Genomic DNA, 18,984 nt, shown 5'->3' on the forward strand with positions numbered 1-18,984 from the left:
AATTCCCATTAGTATAAAAATGCAATGCTTTTTATGACAACAACAGATACTACCAAAGTGAATAAATTGGTCTTAGAAAAACAGGATATCAAAGTAAAACACTTTTTGAACAACAAAGCAACTAAATTACAGAAAACAAGCACAAAAGATAAACTTTCTCAAAAAGTATAATTGTTGGGAATTGCTACATCAGCTCTGGACACTGAAAAGCCATGAAAGGATTCCAACAGGTAAAAAGGAACTATATGGTAAGAAGCGCACACAGTTGTGATGTAGTCTAGTCCTGCACAACTTATTGAACCATTGAAGAAACAGACTTGTTATTTATTAAATGACCTGTCTGTTCCATTCCTAAAACATGTACATGGTCTAGATTATTGTGACATGGATCAAATGTCGGGTTACTCCTCAATGGGGATCGATTCATAGCTGATAGAAAAAAGTCATGATAGCTCCATTTCTGAGTGGGTAGAGAGGGAACACAGCCAAGCTACAGAACCATTAGAAGTTATTTTTAAAGCCACATTTACATAATTTCATAATAATGTGCATGTCATGTCTGCTCTTATATTGCATGGTCTGAAAACAATTGCCAAATTAAAATATAGCAGTTGTTCCTGGTAAGTTTGTCCTGGCAAATTTTTCTCTTTTCTGCTCCTTTAGGGGGAACCCCTTCATTGACCCAATATTCTCAAGGAGATATATTCAGCTGAGAGGGAAAAAACCAAGCCACAAACAAAGCAAAACTGTAAAGGTCACCAAGGAACCTTGGCCACTTTGTAAGAGACTACCATAATGCTAGCCAGTCTGTCCAGATGTCTGAGAATGGATTACATGGTTCTGTGAGGTTCCTGTTAGGACCAGGATGTCATAGAAAGCTTCAATAACTGACATGTTTAAAGGGAGAAAAGGTTGTGTTTAGTTATTTATTTGTTAGTTTTCCTAGTGTTTAGTTATTTATTAGTTAAATACTATGTGACTTTGTACGTAGGTGACTACATGTGAGTGTATTTTACACTGGATTCCATTTAACTATTTTCAGAGGCATCATTTACTTAGAAGACAACTGGGTAATATAATGAACTGGTGTGGGAGGAGGTGAAATGTTGTAACTTACAGGAAGTAATTTATCTTCTTGGTGGGTTATCAGGATATGGTGATAACTAGACTTGTTACTCAAATTACTTCTTAGCAACAACTTCAAAGGAAAGGATATTGAACTTGAAACCATCTAGCATTTGAAAGTTTGTGTGGGTTTCAACTGAACTTCTCAAGGACTATATTTTCCAAAGGGTTAGAAATCAATGTACATCTAGAATTTCAGACAGTATCTACCACAGTGGCTACTCTGAGGGCTAAGCATATCACAGCATGAGCTGCAAGGCTATTTGTATAAGGAAAATCAAGTGGAAGGGGATTAAAAAAAATATCTCTGCTACATAGAAGAGTGAATTTGTGTGGATGACATCTCCATGCATCTATCAAGTTTACTGACCAAAAAAAGAGGAGAGAAATATAAATGTTGAGTCCAACAGATACCTAAAGCCCAAGCGAGCAGATATTAGTGATTCTTGACCTGGATACAAAAATTCCAAAAAGCAAAAGAAAAACGAGTTTACCAAGTGGCATCCTTTCCACATTCAAAGCTAAACCTACACACGCATATGAGTAATATCATGCAGGTTATGAAGCTCCCACATAAAACCAACAAAAATTTTAAATACCAGAATTGTTGAAGCAGTTAAAGATAGGTTTGTCCTTGAGTCCCTAATACGTCTGAAACAAAAACCTGAACCATAAAAAACACAATTAACCATACACATTCATTTTCTTGAAACTCCCACTTTTAGAATCAGCCAATTTTAAACTTCCAAAATGAGTAAAGATACTGTGCATCATTTAGACACTAAAAATGTCTTTCTACCCTGTACTGTAGCAATTAAACAATATGACATTTTTTAAAAAGCATAAAAATAAAACCAAAAGGCAAGCAGAATTGTGAAATCCCCTGACATTGTGTTAAAGTATTCAGCAGCAGCCTCTGTGATAGACTGGAATACTGGAACAGCTTAAATCTCTGTGTTATATTTAATTTCCCAGAAGAATAAAGAAGTACATTTTTTACAGTAAGTAAGTTGGCACTGCACATATGAAGCAAACAGGATGCCTGAACCATATGCATAAAAGATTGCAGAAATGACAAGGCAAGCAAATTATACATACAGTACTTATGCTTTCAGCAAGAATAGAATGCTCAGAAAGTACGAAATTATGTCAATTCTATGAAAAAATGATGAGGTAGAGTGTAGTTGATGAAGGTGTGGCTCAGAGCTTTTTTTCACTTAAAATACTTTGGACTCATTCGGTGTGCAATGAATTCATCAATCCTTCATGGTAAAAAAAAAAAAAAAAACATGCATATGAACAGAATAAAAGCCTTCTCCCAATGGAAGATACGAATCAGAATCTTTGAGGAGGTTTGCCTCCACCAGCTCTGCAGAGGTGGTTGGCACACTCTCAGCTAGACACGAGGCAACATGATAGAGAAATGTGAAGAGGACCCACAGCAGTCCACGCTGCTCTCCCTCTGCCCAGCATCTCTGATTGTTCTTCAGGAACAGGACTGATGGGAGCAAGCGGTCAACCGAACGCCATCTGGTTTGGTACCCCCTATCCTCCAGGGTCATGTGATTGGACTTACTCATATACTCTTGGGCCGGGATGGCATAATGACTAATCTTGCTGAGTCATGCTAAACTTGTTGGGCATATAGCATTAGTGCTTTAATTAAAGTGCCCTTAGGAGCATTGGAAGCAATGACCCATTCTCCTCCTTTGCTTGATGTGTGTCAGTGACAGAGGACAGAGCCCACACAGGATGTGATTAATACAAACCAGACTTGAATAGACTTTCTTTTTTTCTTTTTCTTTCTTTCTTTTTCCAGTTAAAATAAGGGAAACCTGACCATTTCTTTTTTTCTTTTATTTTCTTTCTTTCTTTCTTTCTTTCTTTTTAAGACTTTACTTATTTGAGAGAGTGAGCAAGAGAGAGCACAACCTAGGGGAGAGGCAGAGGGAGAAGGAGAAGCAGGCTTCCCACTGAACAGGAAGAACTATGCAGGACTGGATCTGAGGACCCTGGGATCATGACCTAAGACAAAGGCAGATGCTTAACAGATGAGCCACCCATGCCCCCAAAACCTGACCATTTCTTACAACAAAGGAAAAGGCATTTTCCTAATTTTTCTGTTCATGCAAAAGATGGTACTGGGGAGAACAAAGGGCAAGGTTATTTGTGGATATATTCCCCTCATTCCAACTCCTGGGTATCGGAAAGTAGCAGACATTTCTGCCTTTAGTAAGATTCTTCTGATGCTGGAGTGTAATGGAGTCCCAATAATTAAAAAGACCTTACACTTGTATAGATTTCTACAGTTTGCCAAATACTTCACATAAATAATTTCATTTGTGCCTCGCAGATTTCCATGATTTTTTAATGTTCTTTCTAGAAGTTGATTGTTTAAAAATGTTGAATTCACTATAATATGTACATAAGTAGTGTTCATGATACAAGTTACTTTTATGGTTCCCTACAAGTGTATATAGGAAGTTTTGTAATAGAGACCATCTTCCAGCTCCTGCAAATATATACTCCACCCTACTCCCCAAATATACGGAAGAATAATGTTCAAGAGAAAGTGGCTGTTCACACCTCAATTTTTCTAAAACAGGAAGTAGGCACAACAATAGGGGGAAAGGGGAAGCTAACTCCTTCCTCTTATTTTCTCTGGGGCTATGATGCAAAGCAATGATGAAAAATATTTTAACTCCAGTCAATCACCATGAAAGAAAACATGATTAAGAGCATCAGAGATAAGATATATATTTTAAATAAATATATGTATTTCAAAGACAATGTTCAACATATGCTAGCTACATGTGTATAGTTTGGTGAATTAAGTAAAGTAGAATGAGATTCTTAATTACTCTTTTTCCTTTGTTTCAGAATTTTTTAAAGGTTACTCTGTATCTACCTTGATACTCAAAGTCCCCTTTGGGTTTTGAGGAATTTGTCCCCCCTTTTCATTCATTCAATGATATGTCATCATTTGCATGGTATAAATGTTACTGTCATTTTTGGCGATAATCACAAAACTTTTTTCTTGAGTAAACCTGATGATTATTTGGTCCTTTCTATTTACTCTAGTCACATTGCTTCTTTTCTTATCTGTCTCTCACCTGATAGTCTGTGTTTCTTTCTCTTTCCAGACCTGTCATTTCACCCTTTCTTGTCTTCTCCCACCTTATACCATCCTTCCTCACTTCATTCCTATTAACTGATGTCCTTTATATATCAAGAACAATATCATTGCATAAATACTACTCTCCCTTGGGCCCCTTCACATTCTTATTCCGTCTTTCCCATAGACTGCTCCAATATCTTATTACAAGTACTTGAAGTACAACTTGCTGAGGGCACCTGGGTGGCTTGGTCGGTTGAGTGACTGCCTTCAGCTCAGGTCATGATCCTGGAGTCCCAGGATGGAGTCCCGTGTCAGGCTCCCTGTTCGGGGGGAAGTCTGCTTCTCCCTCTGATCCTCCCCCCGCTCATGCTCTCTTTCTCTCACTCTCTCTTAAATAAATAAATAAAATCTTTAAAAAAATAATCAGTTGCTGATGGTTCTTCCTATGTATGTAATGGTGAGAAATTGGAGCTGAGCCCAGTATTGCTCTGTGGGTGCTTAGTTAAATAAATGGTGGTGAATTTATAAAATAGAATATCATACAGCCATCAATAATGCAACCATGTATTGACAGGGAAGATTATTCATGATATATTTTGCATGGAAAAAGTGGATTATAGTCCAGTATGTGCAGTATAAAAATACTTTTAAATATGCATATTTGTGTCTTAGCCTGCTCAGGCTGTTAAAACTGAGTATCAGACTAGGTGGCTTATAAACACTACTTATTTCTCACAGTTCTGAATTTTGGGAAGTCCAAGATCAAGGTGCTGGCCGATTCACTGTCTGGTGAGAGCCTGCTTTCTGGTTCATAGTTGCCTGTCTTCCTGCTGTGTCCTCACATGGAGGAAAGGACAAGAGAGCAGTCTGAGGTCTCTACTAATCCCATTCATGAGGGCTTCACCCTCCTGACCTAACTACCTCCAAAGACCATCACACTGGGGATTAGATTTTAATATATGACTTTTGGAAGACACAAACATTTAGTCTATAGCCATTTGTGTGCCAATAATTTAAAAGAGTTTATTCCAAATTGTCAGAAGAGGTTACCTCTACACAGTGGAATTAAGAATGATTTCATTTCACTTTTTTTTTCTTATCTGTATATTTTAGTTTTTGTTATTGTTGCTTGACAAGATTAAGATGTTTCTAAAAATACAAGTTTCATGACTGCTACTCAAAGTAAGTGATCAAAGACTCACTTTCTCTAGCTTCTCACTGCTTCTTCCTTTTTTTGATATAGAAAGGAAGGGAAAGGTTTCTGATAGTGTCTCAGTTACCAGAATACAGAGGGTGAACTGCAGCGGTCACTGGCCTCATTCCTTCCCTCCCAACCGCAAACCCAGCAGTATGCAATGTGTGTGGGGAGCTTAGAACCCAGCATGGCCCCTCCCACTGGTGACAGAAGCAAAGCCCATGACCTGTAGTCTCATAGAGAGACCTGACTCTCCTCAAAGTTAAAGCCAACATCTACACTTTGTAATGCTCTGTTTGTAACATCTAATTTATTCAGCCACAGTTCAGAGTTGGTAGTATGGACCCTGGCTAAGGTTACTTCTGCAAATCATTTCCAGGAAACTTGATTGTGCATCTAAGATAAGGGGATTCAGGGGAATGTTTAACCCATTTGGACAAGCCTGTTATCTTCAATTTATTTGGCAATATCCTTTCGTACACAGTTGTATACACAAGTGCAATGATTTCTAATTATTCTTGTTTATTCAATACATGACTTAACAATTGGGGCAACTTTTCCCTGTTCGTTTATTCGTATCATGACAATCCTGAGGACAATAATACTGTATACATAAACAAATACTCAGTGATTCAGATTTCTTATTAATTTGGGTTGGGCATTCTCCATGTCAAATGTGTTTAACTTCATTGTAAAAATGTACCCACAAATAAATATTGCCTAAAAATAATGTGTAGGGTTTATGCATTCATTTCTTCATTCAGTGAGCAAACATTATTGAGTACCTATTCCTTGCCAGGTGTTGAGTTTGTCCTGGGAATATGGACAGAAATAAGGTAATTTTTTTGTACTTAAGGATCTCCAAGACTGGTGCAAGACACGTTAACGTGAGGAGACAATTGCTCTTCAGGAAAGTAAGTACTATGATAGAAAACTCCAGTTATCTCTCCCACATACCCGGCTGCTTTTTGAATATAGTCACTTAAATGTTCCTCAGACATCTGAGTATTTAAAACAGAGAAAGTTTAGGGGTGCCTGGTTCAGTCAGTTAAGCACCTGACTCTTGATTTTGGCTCAGTCATGATCTCAGGGTTCTGGGCTGGAGTCCCATATAGGGCTCAGCAAGGAGACTACTTAAGGATTTCTCTCCTTCTGCCTCTCCCCCTGCTCATGTTCTCCCTCTCTCTCTCAGATAAACAAATTTTTTTTTTTTTTTAATTCAATTAGCTGGGGCGCCTGGGTGGCTCAGTCCTTAAGCATCTGCCTTGAGCTCAGGTCATGACCCCATGGTCCTAGGATGGAGCCCAACATTGGGCTCCCTGTTTAGCAAGAAGCCTGCTTCTCCTTCTCTCTCTGCCTCTCCCCCTGCTTGTGCTCTCTCTCACTGTCTCTCTGTCAAATAAACAAAGAAAATCTTTTATTTAAAATAAATAAAATTTAAAATAAATAAACTCAATTAGCCAACTTATAGTACATTAGTTTTGGATGTAGTATTCAATAAATCATCAGTTGTGTTATAAATAAATCTTTTTTAAAGATTTTATTTATTTATTGGGGCACCTGGGTGGCTTGGTTGTTAAGCTTCTGCCTTCGGCTCAGGTCATGACCCCAGGGTCCTGGGATCCAGCCTCAGCGGGAAGCCTGCTTCTCCCTCTCCCACTCCCCTGCTTGTGTTCCCTCTCTCACTGTCGCTCTCTGTCAAATACATAAATAACATTTAAAAAAGATTTTTTTTAAATGTTATTTAGGGGCACCTGGGTGGCTCAGTGGGTTAAGCCTCTGCCTTCAGCTCAGGTCACGATCCCAGGGTCCTGGGATCGAGTCCCGCATCATGCTCTCTGCTCAGTGGGGAGCCTGCTTCCCCCTCTCTCTCTGCCTGCCTCTCTGCCTACTGTGATCTCTCTCTCTGTGTCAAATAAATAAATAAAATCTTTTTTAAAAATAAATAAAATGTTATTTAAAATAACATTTTTTAAAAATATTATTTATGTATTTGACAGAGAGCGAGCACAAGCAGGGGGAGCAGCAGAGGAAGAGGGAGAAGGAGGCTCCCCACTCAGCAGGAAGCCTGATGCAGGCCAGATCCCAGCACCCTGGGATCATGACCTGAGCTAAAGGCAGAAGTTCCATGGACTGAGCCACCCAGGCACTTACAAATAAACCTTTAAAATAAAGTTTAATGCTACTCGGGGAGAGAAAAGGTGAGAGGCTGAATAGGAGATTCTGAGGAAACCCTGCCTCTGGCCACACTAGGAAGCCAGTAGCACCCATAAAGTGGAGGGACAAAGGAAGGTGATTGAGTCACCAGACCGCGAGCTGTGGGTTATTGGAGGAGAGTGAAACAAGCCTGTTGGGAGGGAGCTGGGTGCAGAGCAGATGCAGTTACTGCTGGAGACACTGCCAGAGGTAAAAAAGGAAGAGGAACAATATCTTGGCTTTTCCCCTCCTTTTGTTCTCTAATCTCTTGCCAGTGCCTCCCACTGCCCAGACCAAGCCACAAGCCAGCTAACACTGGAGTCTGGGAATCCTAACCAGCAAGTCAGCTCCTGTTGATACACAACAGAGCGGGAACAGCAAGGAAAATGATATGCGGGCAAATGCCCAGGATCAACGCATGCCTCAAACTCACAGCACTCAAAACTGAACTTCTCATCTCCCTCATAGCCGAACCTGACCCCCAGAAAATTCTTCATCCTTCTGTTTCCCCCATTAATGACTGCTGCCAACACTGCTCAAGCCAAAACCTTGGATACCGTCCATGATTGCTTTCTCACCCTCTTTGTGACAATCACCGAGTCCGTCGGCCCTGTCTCCTTCGTCTCTCAAAACAATCATTCTTCTCCGTCCCAGCCGCACATCCTTCTTTCAGGTCACCGTCATCCCTGACGTCCATGACCACATGTGTCTCTCAACTGATCTCCTGCTGCTAGACCTGCCTCTTACTCTCCTTCCAATTCATTTCTCCCAGGGTATTCTTTTTCAGGTACAGATCTGATTATGTCAACCTCTTGCTTAACAGCTTTCTTTCTCCTATGGAGTACCAATGGAATGTCCTCAGAATAAAATCCAAATTCTTATTCATTTGAGGTCCCTCTAATCCAGCCCCTTCTTCAGCCTCATTTGCTCATTCACTGAATGTGTGCAGTCAATCAATAAATGTTCACTGAGTGCCTATGCTGTCACACATGGGACCAAGTACTCAGGACACTCCTACCCTGGATGAACAAGGTTTTTACTACCCAGCACCCTAAACCTCTCCTTCCTCTTCCCCAGCCATTCCCTGCTTCACCCATTCCCATCCCCTAACTTATTCCTATCTTCCTTCATATCTTATGTGAGTCTTCCTCCAAACATCTACCCCTCATTCTCCAAGTCCAGACTGTGTCTCTTCTTAGTATCCCCAGAGTGCCTTGTGTGTATTCATTCATGAGCTAACCATGCTTTATCACAACTGTCCCCTCACTGTACCAAATCTCAAACAATGTGTAAGTTCCTGGAAAGCAGGAGCTCTATTTTTTTTTTTTTTTTTTTTTTAAATATTTTATTTATTTGACAGACAAGAGATCACAACTAGGCAGAGAGGCAGGCAGAGAGAGAGAGAGAGGAGGAAGCAGGCCCCCTGCTGAGCAGAGAGCCTGATGCGGGGCTCGATCCCAGGACCCTGAGATCATGACCTGAGCTGAAGGCAGAGGCTTTAACCCACTGAGCCACCCAGGTGCCCCACAGGAGCTCTATTTTATTCATGGTCATATTCTCATCACCTAACATCGTGCCCAGCATATTACAAGACTTCAAATCTTTATCAGATGATTCAATCAATTAACTAAGCACAAGGTGATATGGGAAGGTGTTATATAAAGAGTATCTCATCCAGACCCTGGTGGTAGGATGTGAGAAGGAAAGGCTGGGGAAGTTTTCCTAGAAAAGGTAATATCTAAACTCTATTTTGAAGGACAACTTGGAAAGGTGGTTGGCAGTTAGAAAAACAATTCAGTGAAAACGCAAAGGAAAGCATGCCAGTGAGGAAAGTTAACATGGTGTGAACACAGGTGCTTTAGGTAGCTTTGTATAGCCTGGTTCATAGAATTTGAGAGGAAAGATAGTAAAAGATGAGGCTAACTTGGGATGAGAAGGACCTTGCTAGGGGCACCTGGGTGGCTCAGTTCTTAACCATCTGCCCTCTCTACTCAGATCATGACCTCAGGGTCCTGGGGTCAAGCTCACATCAGACTGTCTGCTCAGCGGGGAGTCTGCTTCTCCCTCTCTGTGCTCTTGTGCAGGTGCGCTCTCTCCCTCTCTCTCTCTCTCTCCTCTCCCTTTCTCTCTCTCAAGTAAATAAATAAGAGCTTTTTAAAAAAGGAAGAAGAAGAAGGGCCTTGCTAAAGAGTTAAGAGCTTAAACTGAAAGTTTTGAAAGATGTTAAACAAGAAATAGAGATGACCACACTTGCACATACAAACTCTGGAAGCTGTGTGGTAAGTGAATTAGAGCCAAGCAAGGCTGGCTACAGAAAGAGCAGTTAAATAGGAAAAGATTAGGGCCTGAACATGGGCAGAGCAGAGAGATATTAAAGAAACAGAATTGACAGGACTTGCAGACTAATTGATAAAATAAAGGGAAAAAATTACAGAGTAAATCTAGAATTATGAGTTCAATTCTACATTTTGGGTTTGAGATGTCTCTTGTCCATCAAGGGAGAAATATGCATTGAACTAAATAGGTCTGAACTTAGAAAGAAAAGTTCAACTGGGAGGGCAGTGGCTATGGGAGTGAGAATGGAAAGGACATACAGATGTTTATTGCACAATTTTTCCAGCTTTTCTTTAACTTGAAGTTTTTCCATAATAAAATGTTGAGGAGAGGGCGCCTGGGTGGCTCAGTTGGTTGGGGGACTGCCTTCTGCTCAGGTCATGATCCTGGAGTCCTGGGATCAAGTCCCGCATTCGGCTCCCTGTTCAGTGGGGAGCCTGCTTCTCCCTCTGATCCTCCCTCTCATGCTCTCTTGCTCTCTCTCATTCTCTCTCAAATAGACAAATAAAATCTTTTTTAAAAAAATAAAATAAAATGTTGAGGAGAAAAGGTGCGATGAGGTTGAAGTAAAGGATAATAGAATGACATAAAATAAAATAATAAAAGAAAAGAAAAAGAAAATGCAATTTAAGAGGCAGATAGAAAGCCAGCAAGGGCAGTATTCTAAAAACCAAGGGAAGAGTTTCAAGAAGAAGGAAGTAATTAACAGTGTCAAATTCTGCAGACCAGTAAAGTGAGATAAGAATGAAATCATTTATTAAACTAAGTAATTTAAAACCTGGGTAAAGGCAGTTTCATGGAGTAGTGGAAGTAGAAGACAGTGAGGGATAAACAGGGATTGGGAAGTGGAAAGTGGAGAAAAGCGCAGACTACTGTTTTAAGAAAATTTGGCTGTGAAGGGAAAGCAATATCAGGTGACAGAGACAGGGGACTATTGAAAGAGTCTCTTTTTGAAATGGGAGGCATCTGAGTCTGTTTGTCCTCTGAGGGAAAAGAATCAGAGTAGAGGTTGAAGAGAGAGGTGAGAGAGGAGATAAGTGGTGTTTCCAGATCCCCAAAGAAAGGGCAGGTGATGAAATCCAAACAGGTGCAGAGATTAGCCACTGGCAGCTGGAGAGAGATCTCTTCCTGGAGACAGAGAGTTAAGGACTGGATAGATGCAGGCAAATTTGTTAGGGGACCCAAGAAGCAGTGTAAGGGCTCGTCCATCCACCTCTGCTTTCTTTGTGAAATGTTGGCCAGGTAAATCACAACCAGATGGGTCCTAATTCCTAGGGTTAATGTATGAATAGCCCTTAGTGTGTCTATGCAATGTGCAAGATAGTTTGGTCTCCAAGCGATGTTTTGACAATGTTTTCTTAAGAGGTATTTTAAAAAATTTCTCGGATTAATACGGCTTTTACTTAGCATGCCATAAAACTCCCCTGGGCTAAGATCCATTGTAGGGCATGTGACCTTCAGTAATCTCTCCTAAACAGTACAGAATATAATTGAATTCAGATTGGTTTTAGGTCAATATCTTCTATAAATTCATTTCTTTATGATGGATAGTTAGGAGGTGGAAAGTTGAAAACCCATTTTATAAGAATAAATGATAAAACTGCAAGCCTTAAATTTAAAATTAGTGGAAGTGTTTAATGGTAAGACATTGTCTTAAGACTACTAAGGTCTAGGAGGACCTTGTCTTATCTTATCTTATCTTATCTTATCTTTATCTTTCCTATCTTTTTTTTGTTTTATTTTGTTTCTATTTTATTTAAATTCAAGTTAGTTACTATATAGTGTATTATTAGTTCCAGGGGTAGAATTTAGTGATTCATCAGTTACACATAACAGCCGGTGCTCATTACATCAAGTGCCCTCCTTAATGCCCACTACCCAATTACCCCATTCTTTTTTTAAGTGAATTAAAGGAGGAGGACTTTTCTCTCAGCCATCAATAACCAAAGCCCTTACTTAAAAAAAAAAAAAAAAAAAACCCATGAAATAAATAGATGGAAAGGGGATACATCCTTTCTGCCATTTCATCTCTACTACCTCACCTCATTTTCCCTTAAAAATCAATCAGCTTTCTACTGAGTGATAAACATTTGTACTGTTCTACAAATATATGTTGTGCTCATTCAGGTAAACTAAATTAAAAGAAGATTTCTTAAAGCATGAATACACCAATGAATATTTACTTTATCTGACATCGACAATAATAATGTCATAAGCAAGGTTTATAATTTTGGCCTCCAGGTTGCAGCTGATAGGGTTAGTTTGTTGTGAAAATTTTTGGTTACATTCTAGTATAAGGTGTGAGATTGGGTTTCCTGAAAACATGCTTTGAAATAAAAGTTGCATGCGAAGCCTTACTGGAGAGACCTCTTAAGGAGTTATACTTACAAGGAGAGGAAAATAGAACTGGGCAGAGGGAGAAGTCAATCCATAACACATTTGTGACTGAGACTTCAGCTGGTCCAACAGAGAGTTCTGAAGCCGGCCTGGCCCTTCAGAGTTGTCTCCAACTGAGGCAATCAGACTGTGCCTTTGTACTCCCAGATTGGCCAGGCATTGGCCATAGCCCACTCCATAGGAGAGGGTACCGCATGTGGCAAGGCCATTCTCTGTGGCTGAGGGCAATGCCCTGTGAGAGACACACGTGCAAGTTCTTGATATTCCTAGCAGCTGGGGTTGGATCAGCCCGCCCTGAAGAGAGAAGTTTCCATGGAATCCATGAAAGCCCACCATTGCACAGCACAGTCCACTTGTTTCTTTGACGTTTACTCTATCCAGGAGTAGCTTCTCCAGGAGCTTGTTGGGAAATCTCATGTCTACTGGGCAAGTTAGCTTAGTGGGATGAAGTATACCTCCTGATGCTGCAGTTGACCTGAGGACCATAACTGATACCAATTAACCTCCTCCACCATCCACTCTCATTTGACACCTCTGAGATCTAAGCAGCTTGCCTGGCAGAATAACCCAAACTCTCATCTCTGAGGAATCTGAGCCTCTAGGTCCCATTGCCCTCCTCAGGTGGGGGCTGCTGATGCCCATTTATACTTAATGAGAGGGCATGAGAAAACCAAGAGAGGCTTTAATGGATCATCCAACTGCCAAGCATATTCTTCCCTGCTCCTACTACGGAGCAGTAGCTTACTTCTCCTGATGATTAAGGTCAATTTCCCTTGCTAGGATAGTGATTCCTTCTTGCCTGTTAGTCTCTTCGCACATGGATCCCAAAGTAACCTGTTGAAAGCTGAAGCTTAAAATGTAATGGGATTTTTATTATGTTCGCTGATGATAGGACCTCTAGACCCACAATGCCCAAAGCAGAGATGAGAAGTACAGATTTCTCAAATGGGTCCCTGGGGGTGATGATATAAAGGAACAGCTCTATTCCATTCCTTGGTTCCCCAACTTTTGTATTTTACTTATCAGGGATACAGAAATTCCATATGAGGTTTGTTATTTGGGATTTATACAGCATCCTGGGAGATGTTGTCAACCTCACAAAGTATCCTCTTCAAGATGGAGCCTCAGATGCTTAGGAAGCTGTTTTACCACTCTACCAGACTGATGGTTTAGAGGCATACAGCATGAGATAGGACCAATGGACCCCATGGCCATGTGCCTCTGCTGTACCCCTTTACTGTAAAGAGATCCCTACATGGGCCTGAAAGAATCCAGCTAATGACGGCAGCATGAGCTGGAAGACTACTTGATGTCTCATGGTCATATGCTCTCTCTCTACCAGGGCCCAATATTTCACTGAGTACTTTTTTGAATGGTGTATAATTTTCACAGCGGAAGGCAAGGCCTTGTGCCAGAACCCCAGAGGTTTACATGATGATTTTCCTTTGAGAATGGCCATGAACTACAAACGATATTTTCTTCTACCACAAATACTTCTAGCACACAACCACAATAAATGATTCTTGGGTGGAAAAAAAACTCACAGATATTACAATGGGTTGTAGTTCTCTAAAGCTCAACTCTACCTAACAAAATTACAGTCCTTAATGTTTCATTTCTCTTACTGGATCTTCCTGGCTATTACATGAGCAGCATTAACATTGATTTCAAGGACAATACACAAAGCATATATAAGATGAGTGCTTAAAAACTATGGTGAGGGGCACCTGGGTGGCTCAGTGGGTTAAGCCTCTGCCTTCGGATCAAGTCATGGTCCCAGGGTCCTGGGATTGAGCTCCGCATCAGGCTCTCTGCTCAGCAGGGAGCCTGCTTCCCCTCCCCCCTCTCTTGCCTGCCTCTCTCTGTCAAATAAATAAATAAGATCCTTAAAAAACAAGCAAGCAAAAAAAAAAAAAAAACTATAGTGAATAATGCCTGTAATTGGCAGATTTTTCTCTCCATGGATTGCTTTGAAGTCATGTAGTGAGAGTAGACTGTGTGTATGTGTCTATTGGCTGCCACTTGCTACCTTGTAGATGTCTGTTTGATCTCAGTGCTGATGTATATGACTTGGACTTTAATAATTAAGTAAAAATAGTTTATATTTTATAATTTAATTCCACAAAAGTCCTTCAACCCATCATTAATTATGTCACGCATTTAAGAGATGTCAGAAATATCTCACTGAGTATCAGCCCACGGTTTTACTAAAAGCCCATCCTACTCAACGAATAGGCTTTCAGATAGTCTATATGTCATAGTGATAGCTTGCTTCCCCCAAGGCTATGAAACCACTTGATCACTTAAAAAGGAAACATCTTGATAAAGTAGGTAGATGTATATAATATTCCAAATCTTTAAAACAGAATTTTGAGCTATGTAACTCTGCTACTTCTTTAGTTAAGAAGAACACATGAATGAACAACGATGGAGTGCTTCGGTTTTAGAAAATTGTAGAAATCATTCCAAAACCTGGTAATGCTCACACAGTTGCTAAGATTATTATATGAATGTGGAGACTACAATTTCAAGAGCAATGCAGCAAAATCTGGTATTTTAAAGATCTACCATTGGCACATTACTTACAAGAAAAATGCTAGGTTGCATGGGCGATTCAGTTGGTTAGGCGTCCAACTCTTGATTTTGACTCAGGTGATGATCTTGGGAGTATGAGGTCAAACCCCACATCTGGCTCTGCACTGGGTATGGAGCTTGCTTAGGATTCTCTCTCTCCCTTTCCCTCTGCCCCTCATCCCCTGTCCCCCTATGTGCATACACAGCACTCTATCTCTCAAAAAAAAAGGCAAGAAAAATTTCTATTCAGATTGATGAGATATGGTTACTGACAATAATGCCTTTTAACGGCAACTGTTGCTATCTCTGTGATGATTATGTATACTATTAGATGAGTTGTTTGTAAGTTCCTTAGAAACTAACTATACCAGAGCATCTAATTTTGCTGTTGTAGAATTTTGGTTTGAGGAAACAAATACATTGTAGAATTAAGTTCCCTGTGCTTCTGATGGAGCAAATTACACAGCTGGAGGACATAAAGATTTATAGCCCACCTAAAGGAAGTATATCCTGAAATTCTTGCAATAAACTGCATCAATGATTGGCATCAACTTGTTGCAACAAAGGTTGGTCCAGTCCTTTATCCCACTACTACAATGAAAGCCATCAATAAAATGAAGCCAAATAGCAAATATGATTACCTTTGCATAAATCTTAATGTCGATAAATACTATGTGAGGCTTCTTCTGCAAACAGAAGTCAAATGGCTTCCTGAAGGCAACTATCTAATAAGATTTGTAAGCCTTTTTGAAATAATTTCTTTTTCAGAGAACAAAGGAGACAGATTTAGCAAAGGAGATCAGCAAACACAAAAAATAGCTTATATACTATGGTTTGAATTTTTCAGGAAAGTTAATATAAGTATCATTTCAACTTCCGATGAAATTATATATTGAATAAATACGCAAATTTAGCAACCTTCACTGAGAAAGTGGAAATATTTTCAATCAGTTGACTGAGAAAACGATGTAACAGAATGCAGGAGTTAACTGAAATCAATGCATTAGTCACTAAAAATAAGGTAAAGAATTTGTCGGATAGTTTAAGAAGTCAAACTTTTAACCAGAGAGCAAGCTACAACAGTGTGGCTTAAGGGCCAAATCCAAAAGAAAAAGAAAAAATTCATTGTTTTGTAATCCTGCATGACACTTTGTTAGTAGAAGTTCCTACCTATTTAGGTAAGAATTCCAATTCCCCAAAGTATTTCTGAGCATCCCAGAGGAGTATCTCACATACCTTAACTGATTAGCCAGGTCCTTCACTTCCTTACTACAGCTGGCCCCCGCAGTGCTTGGGCTCTGCTGTGGAAGTGCCTGCTTTGGCTTTTGCTAAAATCCACCATGTTGACATTGTATGCCAGGTAATATCCATGCCAATCACTCAGCTACCAGTGTGAGCCACCCTTGCTGCATGGAATAGTCTAGCAGCAAAGTAAGGGAAACTGTTTTCTCCACTCTTATTATGTTGTTGGGGGGTCTTGTAACAGCACTCCAACTGGTCTTAAGGGTTAATTTACTTTAAGCTTATGCACTCTTTGCTTACTGACCTAAACCCCATCGTTTATAACAGAACTAACCTAGTTCCCCTGAGATCCTGCAGACTGCTGGCCTTGAGAAACAAAGGACAGGACTTTTGGGAAGATAAGGCTTGACCGCCCTCAAAAACAGCCACCACTGGCTGTGGTATCTTCAATAACAGACACCTGGGAGCCTTGATTCCTGATACAGGAGGAGTGTGGATGGCCTTGCCAGGACCTGGCTTGTTGGGCTGTAGGAGTATCCTTTACTGAGAGACACCTGGGAGCAGTGATTACTGATAGAGTGGAGGACTCTGGAAGCCTTGCAAGGACAAATGATTAACTGCTAAGCTCCGGCTTCTCCTGCATGTAATCTCTTCACCATTTCCTGGGCCTTCTCCCTTAAAAACCTCTGGGGTGCCTGGGTGGCTCAGTCCGTTTAAGCAGGTTAAGCGTCTGCCTTTGGCTCAGGTCATGATCTTAGGATCCTGGGATTAGGCCCCACATAGGGGCTCCCTGTTTGGCAGGGAGTCTGCTTCTACTCTCCCTCTCCCCCAGATTGCCCCCTTCTTGCCCACCCCCCATAAAATAAAATTAAAAATTTTTTTTTAAAATTTAAATTGTCTTTGAGATTTAAATTTTTTAAAAATTTAAATTGTCTTTGAGATTTAGTTTTCTTTTATTATAATCTGCTTCCATTGAGTTCTTCACAATTTACAGATGCCTGTACATGCCTGAAATCTAATAATTGACATCCCGGTGATTTTCAAGGGCTTATCAGCATCCATATAAATCAAATCAAATGGAATAGATGTAAATAGATGTAGGTAGACGGGAAGTTGCCTGTTTCTGCTTATAGCTATATTAGAATTTCAGATTCAGCCAAGCTAGGATGCCCTATTATATTCTCAGAGGAAGCATGAAGAATTTTACTGAGCAACTTAAAAAGTACTTATATATTTAGAAAGAAAAAAACACCCTAAAACTGGGATTCTGGAAATTGGGTTTCTAGTCTTATCTCTAGTTTTCTATATAATCTCATGCTGTGAACCTATTTCTTACCACACTATATTAAATAGTTTCACATTAGTTTGATTATCAAACAGGTAATCAGATAAACAGATATGAAAGTGCTTATAAAATAGTAACTGTACTATTCACATGTGAAGATTCTTATTTTACAATTTTTCATTAAAATTTTACCTTGGTGGAATTTAATTGTCCACCTACCAAGTAAGCTATGACATATACCATGTTTTTCTCAGTCAACCTTTAAAGGATATATGAGATAAATTAACTTAGAGGAGCTTTGTCATAGAATTTTAGAGCTGGAAGGGACTTTGGAGATTACATGGCTCAAATCTCTCATTTTTCAGATGAGGAAATTGACTCCCAAAAAGGGATAGGTTATCTCAGTTGTGGATGGTATAAAAGGTCAAGAACCCCAAATCTGGTCAATACACAGTACTCACTTCACCACATCATAGAAGAGTGCCCTCAAGGACATTACTTCTTTTCAGAGGTTATTCAAAATGAACAGTTGTCCACCAGGCTTACTCTCAGGCTTCCAAGTAAGCTCTGTGATAGTCATTCACACCATTCCTATCCCCAGGGCTTTTACATACTAGTGCTCATAGAGCCCAGTCTTTAGGAGACCAACAAAATGGTATTTATTGAGCCCCTTTTCTGTACTGTTTTAGGCACCATAGATCAGCCTTTAACAAGGCAGTCAAATCGCTGCTATAATAGAGCTTATATTCTACTGAAACACTAGCCATAAAAGCAATTTATGTGTTAAAAGTAACCTGTTCTCTCAAGCTGATAGGATACACAGCTAATGCTCTCCTTGGCAGTGTATTTCTTTAGTTGGAAGTCTCTATTGGAATGTTTCTTCTCCATATTGGAGTTTCGATCTTCCTAGATTTCAATCTTCCTAGAAATAGTTTCCAAGTCCTTTCCATTTAAGAACACACCAACAGAGGCCCACATCCACTATGAGAAACATACACCTGTATGTTTTAACTATCTGCCTCATATTCAGTGACAAACATATATTGTCAATACAGACCTTTAGTGACATTCATTTCCGAAGCACAGAACAGCCCTTGAGCAGGAAGGAGGAAAGAGCCATCTTTTAACATCTGTGTCTGGCCATTTTATTTTCCCTTCACACTTTGGAGCAGAGAAAGTTCATTCAGCTACTTTATCCTCCTGAATTCTCCTCCTTTATGCCAGCTGACAGTCAACTGCTATATATTCTCCTCGTTGGAGTAGTGAGAGCAGGGCATATAAAGCTCTGAAAAATGGATCTGGGATACAGGATTCAATGAGCCATAGACAGAGGAAAGATGAAAGACAACCAAGGATTAGGATATAAGCAGCAGTCAGGTGATCAACCAATTGGTAATTGAAATGTAGCCTGGTGAAGATAATACCAAAGAAAGAGTCAGAAATTAGACCAGTGACAAAGTGAATAGGTGGTCAGTCTTTTTACAATAGTGTCACTTCTAATCAATCTTATTGAGGTGT

This window comes from Martes martes (assembly GCF_963455335.1).
Source record: "Martes martes genome assembly, chromosome: 7".
Taxonomy (NCBI): domain Eukaryota; kingdom Metazoa; phylum Chordata; class Mammalia; order Carnivora; family Mustelidae; genus Martes; species Martes martes.